At 36.2% G+C, this 13,199-nt stretch overlaps 1 protein-coding gene across 38 annotated transcripts in view; it reads right to left on the bottom strand.

Annotated features, from left to right (window-relative positions):
- The window catches only part of NAV3 (neuron navigator 3), a 555,833-nt gene that overhangs the window by 290,731 nt on the left and 251,903 nt on the right, over positions 1 to 13,199 (bottom strand). For 28 of the 38 annotated variants that reach the window (XM_080604504.1, XM_080604505.1, XM_080604507.1 and 25 more), the window contains one exon: positions 1 to 13,199. This exon is cut by the window's left edge and continues 21,089 nt beyond it. The exons of the other annotated variants lie outside the window; for them this stretch is intronic. The gene's annotated coding sequence lies outside the window, so the exon portion shown is untranslated. 38 annotated transcript variants of the gene reach the window in all.

The following is a 13,199-nucleotide window of genomic DNA, read 5'->3' as shown; positions in this document are numbered from 1 at the left end:
AATACAAAAACATTTGCTTTAAAATATACATACATTTTAAAAACAAAGTCCCTGGTTTCGTAAACATCTTGTATTTAACTTTAATAATCTGAAAGTGGCAAATTTTAGCAAAATCAATTAATTAGAGAGAATTGAATAACTAAATCTTTTCAAGGGCTCTTAAAATCCCCTTTGAATTTCTCCTAAAGGTTCACATCAAAGAAAAAAAGAATAATTTGATGAGGCTAATATTTTGACATACAATTGCATCAGTTTTACACAGTGAGGTAGGCTGTCTTCAATAAATAAGTAAACTTCCATGACTGTTAAATAACACCACATGTACATTGCTGATTATTTTATAATATTTCAAAGCTCAGAACCTTGGTTTAAAAATAAATAAATAAATAAATAAACTTTAAAAGTTAATTTTATTGATTAAAAATAATTTATAAAATAGGAATTACTTTACTGGCAGCCCTGGCAGCTTAATACTACCAAACATCTATGTGTCATAGTAGCTCAGATAGATCCCTCACTGCTTTCACACAAGGCAGGCACAGCCCTCATCATACCCTACAGCTCTTGGCAGGCCTGAGCACAAGTGAAAGTGTTGGTTTATAACCACTTTATATATAAAGTATACCTTTCCTGATTTCCTGTGAAGGAGCAGACATTTCCAAATGCAAATCTGTGGACAGTGGTTGCATGTGGCTAAAAATGGAGTCCTTGGGAGCAACCATACCCACTGCCATGTCCTACACAACTCCACACTGTCCTAGGCTCCTATCAACTTTCTGCTTTCCACCTTTCCCTCAGATGCACTTTGATCAAATCCCATTTCCAGACAGCAACAGAAGCAAAATCCTGGGAAACAGCACATCACACACCCACAGGTAGGTTAGGATGTTACCTAAAAAGCAAGATGTGACACCTTTATCCTCTGTACTGCCCAGGCACCATATAGGGTGCCATTCCAGTTACAAATAAAAAAGGAGCAATGGCTTGCTGGGCACACCTTTCCATTAAGTAGAGAGGCAATACAGCTAGCAGACCTGAAGAAAAATTTTCTGATCATTTAATGATATGGGATTCTTCAGCTTCTTCTAATGTGTTCCAAAGTTAATCCACACCAGCCTCCTCTGCTACAGAAATCATACCTACCAATTTTTGGTTGTGTTTAGCTTCTCATCAATATCAAATTTAATGGATCTGGCTTATAAGCAAGAAGCTCATTGTGTTTCTTATATCTGTATTTCAGCAAGAGATTGAAAGTATGTATGCATTTTTATATGGATTGGTTTCATTTTCTACTAAAATAAAATAAAATAAAATAAAATAAAATAAAATAAAATAAAATAAAATAAAATAAACCTCTAATGCTCACTCAGTTTTGGTTTTCCTCTTATTTAAGTCCTGGGCAATTCAGTCTTGATTTTGACCACACAAGCATACCCAGGCACTCCAAAGTAATGCACACATTTGAACTGTGATTAGAATTGAACCAATGTAAAGCCAGTGTGAGTTAGAAAAGATACTGGGTAGAAAAGTATAATTTTAGGATCAATGGTGGGATGTTCACCCAACAAAAGAGGTAACATTAATACATGAATTGAAGCCCTAATCCAGTGTGTGTCTGTTCATAGGTAAGTGTGAAATCCATGAAGACTGACTTTCTAAATCTACAAGTAAAGTTAGTCCTTCTTACATCACTCATAAACAGTTGATAGTGCTGTGTCATTGCATTGTTTCAAAACTCAGAAAAAATTAACCATTCAAAGAAATATTCCTTTAAAAAGAAAATAAACAAGATAAATATGGATTTCAACAGTATTCCTAAGAAACGCATATTTTGCATCTTACAAACACCACTGATTTTCAATGGCTTTGTATGGCTTCTTGCCTATTTTCCAGTGCATGCCAGATTTTGAGGAAAACTCTTAGATGCATATGCATGATTTTTGTTTTTTTTTTTTTTTTTTTTTGCATGTGGAAACAGAAGGAAAAACTGGATAACCATGGTGCAACTCAGTATTTCTAAATGTAAAGTATTCCAAAAGAAACAAAATTAGAAAACAAGGCTGTAAAGAAGGACCAGAGGTGCAGTTTGTAGTCTAGTCCAAGAATGAATGTTTTTTTAAACTCTTCTTTTTATTATTTTTCCATATACAACATCTTGGACACCGAATGCATTGCAAACAGAAGTGCATGCATCTGGTTTCATGAAATTACTATCAGAACATCTCATGCAGTTTCAATCCAAAACTGTATTAAGCCATTTTAAAAGAAGATAAATCTAAAGACTTGTATGAAGTAATAAAAGATAAATGCAGGTCAAGGCTGACAAGTCACTTTATAGCAAATACAGTACGCAGATACATAGAAAAAGGTTCTGGAGGCCTAGTGATAGCTCCATGACAGGAAGGAAGAAAAAGTACTGCTAACAACTCTGCATAGGTGTAACAGCATATCCTATTTAATCTATTCATTATTACAAAGTGCTTTAAATGAGAGTATTGCAAGTCAAAATTCACTTCTGTTTTCCAAAGGCACAATTTTAATACACTGTATATGCCTCAAATGTTTTGGCAAACTTATCCCAAGCTATTACAAATGGGGATAATTCCTCCAAAACTTCACGAAATATCCAGTCCTATATGCCACAGAAAATACAAAGATGTCTCATATTTTTGCACTTTTGTTTCAGTAACTTCCGACTCAATTCAAATGGGTCAGATTTTTGCTGCTCCTTAGAATTGTGTTCCCATGCTGAAATTCTGAACTAGTGTCCTCCACCAAATGCATTGAATTCTAGGTGGCACATCTGATTATCTTGCTCCAAGGATAGTTTTTCGTTCTGTGTCCTCCCCTGATATTTTAGAGAGAAAATTTAGCTGAAACTTTTCATGGATTTCAGACTAATTACCCAATTCCCCTGTGAAACAGTGAAAGACAGTATTTAAAGTGCCTAAGGAACTTCTAAATTAGGCAAGCGCATTTTGAGAATTAAAAAAACTTAATGAAGAACCAGACATTCACTAAAATGACCCCATACACATTACTGCAATACATATTTAAGATTTTCAGGCATTTTAAAATCTGGTTTTAATAGATTCTCTAGTTAATGTTTTTATAACAGCAAAGGTGACAAGCCAATAAAAATATTTGGCAAGTCAGTTTTTGCTATAGCGGAACATAAGGAACCCAAGTTAAGACAGATACAACAATCTAACCAAGTCCGTGTCTGTCATCCTTGAAAGCAAAACTGATCTGTAATTCACCATGGAAAAAGCTACAAAACTGTGGTTTTGCTATAAAATGGGACTGAACATTTCAATCCACTTTGGTCAGTAGAGTCCAAAAAGACAAATTGAAAAAAAAAAAAAAACTTAAAGCAAAGAAACTTTGTTTGATTTGGATTTCATTTATTTCATAAGCTAAAGAATGGAACACAGCACACTCAGGCTCATGAGAGCAAGAATGTATGAATTCAGGCATTAGAAAGGAGGGAAAAAGAATTTTTGCCCCTTCTTTAAACTATAAATTAGTACAGAGCTGCTGTATCTACCCCTAACAGTTTTCAAGATGCTACCTGGGCAAAGGAATGATGTGGTTCCTGAAAGGTTTATTAAAGTGTGCACACAGAAGCACCATGGAGAAGACACACATTTGGACTACCCCTGCATATTTTCTCCAGAGGAGCATTTTGTCTCTATAAACACAGCAGCAACAGTGTTCAATAGTGCTGTGCTTCATTTCAAGATTTTCCAGCAGAATACAAAATGACCTCTTTGGTTATCTCATTCAGGATGTTTGCATTTTTTCAAAGGCATACACATGTCCAGAACTCTCCCTCTGGTCAAATTTTGATGAAGATTATTTGGCATATGTTCAGAAAAAGAATAATTATTGATATTTTTGTCTTCTACAATTGTGTTATTCATGCAGGAAGAAAGTAGAAGCTATACGGGTATCCTTTCTTCCAATTAGAATACAGCACGAACACTAGAATTTACTGCTCCAAAATACACACACACACACACACAAAAGGAGAATTTATTTCAAGACAATGGAATCACCATATTCCTCTAAAAATATATATGTAAAGAGCATGTATGTTATCTCCAAAAAAATATCTAGAGAAACAAAGCAATGGATTGTCTGAAATAGCATAGTCTGAAATACACAGTTTATAATTGGAGGACTTACTCCAAAACAAATGCCACGGATTTGGTGCTTTCATATGTGCCAGCTAGGCTTAAAAGAACTAGAATTTTGCCTACTATCATTCAGTACATTCCGCCCTCTGGACAAAACCTTAGCCTACTGGCACTGCACAGAACTGAGAGTGCCATTCTAGTGAAGAAGAATGAAGACAAGAAGACTCTTATTCCTTTGAGGGAGATATTCAGGATAGATATTATGAAATGTTTATTTAAGAATAAAAGTAGTCAAGGATTACCCAACAAAAAATGCAAACACAAGGAGACAGCCTGCTATATAACTTCTACTAAGAAGGTCAAACAGGCAAAGCAGCTTTTATGACACAGAAGTTGTGGAAAACCCCTAGGAAATGAGATCAAATAAAAATAAATCTCAAAAATAGGCTAAATTTTTCCCAGTATTAAGATCTAGATCACCAGACATGCCATTTCCAACATATAATGAACCAAAGCAAACCACATCTCCTTTCCTAATGTCATAATTTTTATCATTCCTAAAGTAATAGAGATGCTTTGGATATATTGATATATATATATATATTAAAAATAATATATATTTATATATTATATAATAAATATATATTAAAAATTAACAAAACAAAACCAAAAAAAAAGGACATTAAAAAAAAAAGTTTATCCACCTATTATATGGATGTTGTAATCAGGTTAATCCACAAAAAGAAAACATCTTATCTCTACATAGGTCAAATAAGTGGGCAACTGAAGATACTAGCAGAAACTCTTCTGGAGATAGCAGTACTGCAAAGTAGAAAACAGGTGCAGGATGGCTGAAAGCTGAAGCCCTCCAAATTAAGACTAGAAAAGAGGTGCACATTTCTTAATTCTCACAACAATTAACCAATAAAAGAGTGTAAGAGTTGACAGTTGTGGTGATTTCTCTATCACTGAGAATTTTTGAATTAATACTAAATCTTTCCCTACAAGACAGAATATAGTTCAGTTACTATTGTTGGGGTTGTTGGAGATTATTTGACTCAGAAATGCAGAATGGATATGGGCAGAGTATTTGCATCATCTAATGAATCAGGTAACCTCTGGGAAAAAATAAAATAAAATAAAATAAAATAAAATAAAATAAAATAAAATAAAATAAAATAATAAAATAAAATAAAATAAAATAAAATAAAATAAAATAAAATAAAATAAAATAAAATAAAATAAAATAAAATAAAATAAAATAAAATAAAATAAAATAAAAAAGGAACAGTCTGTAAAGAGCTATAAAGAAAATAAGCAAATCTAAAGGTAAAGGAGAGCTATTGAGAACTAAGCATGCATTCAGCATTTTTCTCAGACAGAAATAATGCCAACAGTGCAGACCTTTCTGAACTCAAATACAGCCTCAGTTTTTTCATAGTAAGAAAAAAAATGGCATTTTATACAATACAGCTAGACCAGGCAGAAAAGTAAAAGATGATTTGATAATGAAATATTCCCCCAAAGTACCACAGAGTGGAAATAAAGACAGGAGCTCCTCCCCTCAAAAACAGGTATTTTCTTTTCTTAATCCTCTGAACATGGTAGAGAATATCCTAACCTGGTTATTCATTGTTTTGGATGACTGGAGGTAGATAGGCAAGCAACAATATCTACCTCCAGCTTTGAACACAGAGGAGATATGGATTGATTCAAGGAAGGGCTACTTCCATTACAAAAAGATGTCTGAGTATTTCTAGCATGGGTAGAGGTGCCATAGGGCTGACTTACATTCCAGGACTCGGTGGTTTTATTGGCAAGACCAATCTGCTCATGCTCTTTCCAGCGGTGCCCAGTGCCAGGACAAGAGTCAATGGGCACAGACTGGAACACAAGAGGTTCCTTCTGAACATCAGGAAGAACTTCTTTATGTGTGAGTGACTGAGCTCTAACACAGGCTGCCCAGAGAGGCTGTGGAGTCTCCTCCATGGAGATTTTCAAAAGCCGCCTGGACGTGGCCCTGGGCAGCCTGCTCTGGGTGGCCCTGCTTGGGCAGGGCTTGGGCCTGGTGGGCTTCAGAGGGCTCTGCCGGCCTCAGCCACTCTGGGATTCTGTGAGGTGTGACAGATATATCTTTGCCTGAGGAGGCTGCTTTTTCTAAATGTAAGATGGCCACCATAACCATGTCATTTGCACATCTATATATTACACCTCTCTCTCTATCTAAACAATATGCATAACATTAATATATATATATATATTATAGAGAGGTTGCTCTATATAGAAAGTTTGGAGAAGTGGAAGGGAAATAACGTGTTCTGTAAGTGAACACAGCAAGATTACCACTTCTCATATCACCTGTCGAAAGCAAGGAGGTTAGTCTGAAATAATATTTGTATATAGAACTACTACAAAAGATTGTCCTAGCTTATAGTCATCCACATTTTATTCAATATGGATCAGGCACTAAGTATTCTCAGTTTTGCTTACAAGCTTATCCTTGACTAGGGCTGTGTGCCCGAAAGCTTGCCTTTTCCTTCAGCTGTATCAGCTGTTATAATAAAAGATAACACATCTCCTTACAAACGATAAGCTCTCCTTTCATCAATGGAAGCTGAAATATCTGCAGCTGAAAGCACGATTTTCTCCCAGACAAAGTCAAACTTTGGATTCAAAAGGCTGAAAAGAACCAAGTGTTGGGTATTCAACATCTCTATGAGATCTCATGGAACAACAACAACAACAACAACAACAACAACAACAGCAAACTAAAAAGCAAGAAGACTGCAGATGCTTCTTACAGTGGAAGCAAAATGAAAGAGAAAGCTGTAACAAAGAAAAATATGTTCAAGAGGAACCCAGGCTGACACCTGACTGTCTGCTTTGATTTGTCTGGTCCCAGTTTCTGCTTGCTTTGAGCTGGTTGCAGTCTGGCCCTGGGCAAGTAGAGGGTGTAGTGGCTAACAGCATGCTACTGGAGGAATGACGGCTTCCCTGGGATGTCTTCTCCCCTTACAAACGCAACAGTGTTTGCAGAGCGAAGTACTCTTAGTACAGATTGAGACACCAGGCCACAAAGGCCTGTCAAGCCAGGAAATACAGCATATTAACAACACTGTTTCAGATGCTTTACTTGGACCTAAGCCACACGCATATTAAAATGTGTGAAAAATATGATGTGTAGTCAGTGTGATTCTGTGGCCAATTCATCTCCCCGCAGTCTGTAGAGGGAGGGACTCAACTCCCATCTGGTACAAGTCAGACTTGCTCCCTGTTGATAATGGCTTGAGATTGACTTCTAGCAGCAGAGCACCTCCCCACCACTTCCAAAGTAGTCTCTGAAACATCACTTCAGTCATCTGATTGAAGGAAGAGGAGATGGACACCAGGAGTACCATCACAGCCTTACACCCATCTCTGTATGCTATTTTTAGGGAGCAAAATAAGATGGAGAAGCAAACATTCTTCTATGTCTCATGGAGTTCACCAGAAAGAAAATGAATTGGATTATTGACAAATCATTTGGGGATTCCTGTTAAATAGTGGGGGCAGCGAAGAATTGTTATTATGGCACTAAATGGTTGAAGCTGAGTAAATGCTGTCCCCTGTGATGGCTCCAGTTTCCTGTTAATCCCATCAAATTTAGGTGGTTTGACAGTATGTTTTCTGAAAGTATTAAAAATTGTGCATTTACATAGTCTGATGAAAGAAAATTTACACATTTTTTAAGAGATGGGGGAGATGAGATTGGTGGAAGGAGGAAGCGGACAGAATTGCCTCTCTGAGGTTGCTCATAAATGTATGTAATTATATATCTTCCTTTGACCTAGTACGAAGCCTAGCATTGCAGTTTTGTTCTACTCTGACACATGTATTACTGCCCTTTATTTTAGCTTTTACTTATCTGAGAAGTTTATTCCAAATACTGACTGTGGTATAAGATCACCAAAAGAAAATGGTGCCATGTGTGAACACAAGGATGAACACATGAAAGGTCACTGATGTGTGACTACCCTGTTTTGTATAACACACAGCTGGGCACTACAGTGACACAGCTGCCTCAAGACGCAACAGGCATTAGAGATAATGTATCACTGCTTTTGTTTTAAGTTCCTACTTTAAGAGGTTTGTAAATTTTGGCAGATGGATTACTATGGTTGAGTAAAATGGCACCTTCTGAAACATTCATCTGGTTATGCTATTGAATTGGTAATTACCTGAGCCTTGAAAATACACTGACAACAGAAAAAGAGGTACTGTTTCAGAATATTATGGTTTAATAGGCTCCCAATTTGTCTTTAATCGTTAAAGTATAAGGGATTACCACACATTATGTGCATCACAGGACATTCACTCAGCTGCAAATTTACAATACAAGGAATTTCACAACACAAAGAATTTCAAAAAGCATCCATTACACGACTAGCCTGTACCTTCTTATTTATTACCTAATATGGTAGTCTAGTGGTCAAAGGTCATGGCTTTTTCAGGGCCATTTCAACCTCTGTGAAGGAGCTAGAGCATAAATGTATTTCATACCCACATACAGACATTTTACACATTATTTGTAAAACATAGAAAGAAAACAAAAGTTTTACACAACTTTTTGCATTAAGGTGAATTCAAAATAATCCCAAAGCTAGGAGCTTTTTAATGCCACAAAATGTTTTCCTGCATACATATTTCCTGACAAACAGCTGCATGTATTGATTTCAATATATGGCATCCTTGCAGGATGAAAATAACTTACTTTGGAAAAAAAAAAACAAAACCAAAAATAATAAAAAAACACTTGAGGCACAGTTTACCATTGCTTAGATAAATGTTTACTTTACGATTTCTAACTTCCATAAAGCCAAGTTACATTTCAATATTTGAAAGCAAAGCAGATGCATACCTTTCCTGCATGAGACTGCCCTCATAAAATTACAGACCTAATCTTCAGAGTTCAATAGTAAGATTGTTTGCATATGTACAGAATAAGATTGTATTAATATAGCTCTTTTTTTTTTTTTCCCCGCAATCTGTACAAATTGCATATATTGAAACAATGTCTGATTCTGGCTCTAAGAATCTACAAAAGCAGTAATCTAAGTTAATATAGACTGAATTATTAATAGATGTCTGATCCCAAAACAAAAACAAGAAAAACATTACAAATATTTATGGTCTTTGCATCTATTGGCATCTTGGAAAGAATCCCAATCCCAGATATCTCTGGATAAAATTAAATTTAATTTAGCATCTATCTTTATAAAATCATATTTACCAATGAATTATGCTTGAATAGGAAGATAAATTGCAAATGCAAAGACACATGCACATACAAACACATTATACACATACATAGATGAGTAATTAAAAACAGTAACTGTCTGGCTGAACACATGAAACATCAACAAATAAAAGTGAAAACAAATATAGTATGTTCTGACTGTATTACTGAAAACAATTATATTTCTCTTGATAATAATAATGAACAAATGATTTCAAACCACACAAATCCAAACTGCCCTCTGAGGTCCTTTCAGTGCAGACTACTTTACATACACAAGACCTAAATTGATGAAAAGGCAAATTACCTTCAAACAATACAGATGGTTTTCAGAGGTTCTAAATCAGTAAGGAAGCATTAGAAAAATAATATTAAAATAAAATTTAGCCATGTTATCACCATTTATAAAGTTTGTTGTATTAAAGAGAAACGATATTTCTCCCATTAACATTTAGAAATCTGATACTTAAAATGTTTAAATGATTGAACTGAGTTCATTAGACTGAAATCGCAGTTCACAAACATGCCTAATGGTGAAACAGTGGCAAAATTTGCAACCACAAGTTGCAATGAACAGGATATCACACTTATAAAATGCTCTTATAAAATAAATAATGTCAGTAATTATCATGTGCTGTACCACAAACTACACAGCTGATGGAGAAAAAATCCAGTTATGTTCCAAACATTGCCAAACATTATTTTTTTCTTCATGTGGTTTAGTTCATAAATGTTAAGCACTTGTTCTAGACTATAGCATTTAAAAAGTATCAGTGGATTTCTTAACATTCGAGTAATGCATTAAAGCAACATGTTGATTTAAATTCAAGCAATATAATAACTTTTGGATAAAAACTGCCCTCAGTGTTTGACTTAAAGGTGGTGCTTTGCTGTCTGAAAACACCATTTGAAAAACACACTGTTCAGAATTGGGCACAGTGACTGCAGAAAATAAACAAAATAAGTAAAAGACCCTTATTCATTCCAGATGAAATTCACCCCTGTGCAGAGTGCTGGCACAAGAGTTGTGTACTCCTTATGTCTCACTTAAGTCCCATTTTTGGAATAAGAGCATATAAATTTGTGCTGTCACAAATATTTCTCAGACTGTTAACTGTATATTTCCTGTTTCCAAGCATGTGATTTTTTTTTTCCTGCACTACCCTGACCCTGATGGAAAAGCAATAAGTAATTATTTCTCTTCAATCTGAACTAACATAGTTATATCCCTCATTTTCCATGAGTATGGGCACAAGTTTCAATCACTGTTAGAATAATTTATGGTTACTCTATTGGTCTCTAATCTTCTCCTAATCTGAGACTATTACTGGAATACTGAACAACATCCCGTGTTTTTTGTTTTTTTTTTTTTCATTTTAGCCTTCTCTTGCAGCACAGTAGAATGAAAATAAAATGAACATTTTTATTTTAGAATTCATGCAGGAGTTTATGCACGCATTACAAAAATACTTATTTTTCCACTCTTTTACTACTGAGATGCAGAATTTAGGGACATGCCATTTTTTTAATTTTATTTTTTCCAATTGGAAACACTCTGTTCAAATGCCTTCCGGAAGGTATGCTCCCCAAAAAGTCGACTTTCTATGGAACAGTGCAGCTTTGATGATTTAGAAAAGTATGTTGCAATGACATGGAGATAAAATGTTGTTTCTCTGGTTCAGCTCTAGTGCACTGAATCACACCAAAATCCATTGAGCTACACCTCCCAAGTGCATAGAGGAGGTTGAACTGCTACTTTTGCAAGAGGCATGGCTTGCTGCAGCACTGCATTTCCAGTGATTCAGCACACGAGCCATGTGCATCTGCATCAGGGCTGACATTACGCATGGGCAGAAGAGGCGGCTGGTGAGATCAAGGGATCTGGGAGCTGTAGGGAAGCAGCAACAAAAAACACGGCAAAAGTTATTTGTGGTAATGTTGCCTGTGAGCCTTACTCGCACAGTGTGTATGTTCCTACCAAGAAAACACTGTGTTTTATCCTAGGAGCAGAAAATTAAATTTCACCTAGACTACTGAGTGCACTGTAGAAACATTATTCCTTATGGGAGTCTGCCCCAAAGACAAGAGTGTTTTTCTCTCTGACAACCTCCCTTACAAACAAGAGCATTACAGGACAGAGCTGAAAGCAAGGCTTTATATCAACAAAAGTACAAGGAATATTTTTTTATCTTTACAGCTATGTATGATGAACCCATTACAAAAATCAGAATGCACTTTGACATTGTCAAATCAAAATTTGTTAAGAATTTGCACTCCCCACACCTACACAAAGAGACAAGACCCAAAATTCAAAATTTTATCTCACATGAGCATTAAAATATACTTCCTAAAATTTATTATAGGCCACTCATTCCTAAGATAGCCATTCTTTCATTCCTAAGATAGCCAAAAATATAGTTCTCCCAGGTTTTAGATAGATAATCTACTAAACGACTATGAAGAGGGAGCACTATGCATAACACATAGGGGACACAGCTCTAAGGACTTGCCTAACTTAACCATTGCAAATAAATGCTTGTGACTTCTGTGTTCAGCATCTCAGAGAATGTATAGGAAAAGATAGGAATGTATGTCATCCGGACTGAAATATCAAATTGGCAATTAAATAGTATTGCTCCCATTTACACACAATGGGAGTCAGAAGAAAAGGTTATCAAAAGCAATAAAAGGAGGAAATATGAAAACACAGACCTCAAAATAGGGAAATATAGATGGAGTAAAAAGTTAATCAAGAAAAATAAGCAGTAAAAGCAATCTTAAAACACTTTTTTTCCTGCACTTTCCTGTCTCATCTAGGGTGACATTTTCACGTGTACATTTCCACTTTCTCTCTACATGGGCAATCACAACACCTTTTGGATTGAAATCCCAGAATTAGTGACATCAATGACAAAACTCCTATTGACTTCAAGGTCAGGATTTCAGTCTTCATCAGTGATATCCTGTATCATCCCAGAAGCACCTTTCATGTTGGCACTTTGGAATTTCACGCTTGCGCTGCAGCGAAGTTAAGCAATCTAAATTATGCTCTGAGATAGGGACCAAATTCCTGCTACAACTCTGACAACTCTGCGACAATTTAAAAAATTACATTCCATCTCTGCCACTACTAGGCATTTTACCAATGCTTCAAATGTTAGCTGCATTTTCGAGAGTCTGAATACTCGCCAGCAAACAGGACTGTGCTATACTCCACTGGGCTGAGCCCAGGGCAGCACAGTGCAGTAAGGGGAAAAAAGCAGCCCAACAGGTTACCTTGTGGTGCCCTTTTTCTCTTTGGCAGCCCCAGAGCATGCAGACACCACTGTCTGTCTGTTCCTTCTTCTGGTATTTCCTGACAAGCTGCTCATGGTCCCTCATGGGGAAGATGTCTCCCCCAGTAGCTCTTGCTGCTAAGAAACCTCTTCATGAGCAACCAGGCCTGCTCTTGGGTTGTAAAACTGGCACAAGCAGAGTCAGTGATAAAATCCCCACTAATTTCAAAAGGTTCAGGGTTTTAGTTCCAACCGCTGGAGTACTGGTATGGTCCCCATGTCATCCTAATGTTCTCTTTGCTCTAGTTGAGAAAAGTATTCCTCAGTATTCACTTTCTGGTCACTAGGAGCTTCTTGGTTTCTTCATGGATACCCACTTTCTCCTTGGCTTGGCACTGATGTAAGGATTCCTCTTGTTTGCATCTCCCAGGTTTTCCTCTCCCTGGAGGTGTCTGCAGAGATGACACATCCTCCCTGGGATGACAAACTGTCCCTTGCTTGTACCTCCAC

Source organism: Anser brachyrhynchus (assembly GCF_964034855.1).
Source record: "Anser brachyrhynchus genome assembly, chromosome: 1".
Classification (NCBI taxonomy): Eukaryota; Metazoa; Chordata; class Aves; order Anseriformes; family Anatidae; genus Anser; species Anser brachyrhynchus.
This window is presented reverse-complemented; position numbering and strand designations above follow the sequence as displayed.